Source organism: Triturus cristatus, chromosome 1_1 (genome assembly GCF_964204655.1).
Source record: "Triturus cristatus chromosome 1_1, aTriCri1.1, whole genome shotgun sequence".
Taxonomy (NCBI): Eukaryota; Metazoa; Chordata; class Amphibia; order Caudata; family Salamandridae; genus Triturus; species Triturus cristatus.
The window spans coordinates 336,930,254-336,931,483 of record NC_140579.1 but is presented as its reverse complement, the minus strand read 5'-3'; the positions used below and the strand labels follow the sequence as shown (position 1 = coordinate 336,931,483).

Genomic DNA, 1,230 nt, shown 5'->3' with positions numbered 1-1,230 from the left:
GAGATAAATCAGAAGCCGGGTCCACGAGATGGTCAGGCTTCTACAGGACAGTACACCGGGTTCCGTGCTTTTCCAGCACAGTCACCCTAAGATTGAGCATTGCACCCTATTTCTGTGCTTTCCTGGCAGGTAACATTTTTAGCCCTGCAGTCGTGGGTCTGTGCATTTCCGGTCCGCACGTACTTTACACTGACTGCGCATGACAATTCAGTCAGCCCAGCCCTGGCCCCTGCCCTTGCCCACCTAATGCCCTACCCTGAAGCTGAAGACCACACAGCTGCGCCGTACGCAGGCTCAGCATGCAGATCTTCCGTAAAATGCATATGGTGTGGTATTTAAGTGACATATTGCCTCGCGCTACAAGACATAGAACTAGCCACTAGGCACAGTGTTATACTAAGTACATTTGGCTAAAAAGGGTTTCTGCTGTGAGTGGCACACAGGGGGCTTCGGGGTAACTCGGAGCGTCTTGCGCGGAATCGATATAAAAAGATTTCGGAAACATCATTTTTGTTGCCGGGGCTCCTGGTGCATGCACCTTGTAATATATGAGCAAGCATTGAGCGACGACTCAACTTTAACACTAGGTCCCAGAACTCAGACGGAACCTGTCTCATAGCTGCCGAAGTTTCAGATTGCTATGTGTGACATTTACATAATTTCAGTGTAATTATGAGGGACATTTCAAGGACTATGAGTGACACTTTCTACCAAGCAAAATCAAGCAATGTAGAAGAGGGAAACATACAAATATCAGAAATTACACCCATTTGAGCAATGTGAAACTCTAAAGAGATCTTAAAATGGCTGCAAAGCACCAGAAATTGAAGGGAACTAACCTAGTGCCCTTTTAAACTGATCGGACAGTGACCACAGACACTCTGCATCAGGCAAGGCTCAGGAGAGTGAGGCTAGGGCATATGTAGATTACAGCCAGCCAGGGCGCTGTTGTGTGTAAAACAGTATGTCCCCTTATGAAAGCATCCAAACATATGCAGATGCAGACAGACCAAAAGAGAACTGGTTAAAGTTTGACACAGGTAACAAAAGGGGTGTGCAGGTTCACATCATCAGATGATCTGTGTTGTGCGTGCACTGTGGACAGTAGGTACAGCGATGCCAGCAGTAGCGGTCCGTGGAGGGAGTTCCGTGGGGCTGTGAGGCGGGGCGGGAGAGGGGCAGGGTGGGGGAATATAAACACCGGAATATTGAGGAACGGAGGTAAGTACA

General features: G+C 48.4%; 1 pseudogene; it reads left to right on the top strand.

The window, feature by feature from the left end:
- The first annotated feature begins 412 nt into the window (after positions 1 to 412).
- LOC146870191 (U11 spliceosomal RNA) lies at positions 413 to 594 on the top strand (annotated as a pseudogene).
- The last annotated feature ends 636 nt before the right edge of the window (positions 595 to 1,230 follow it).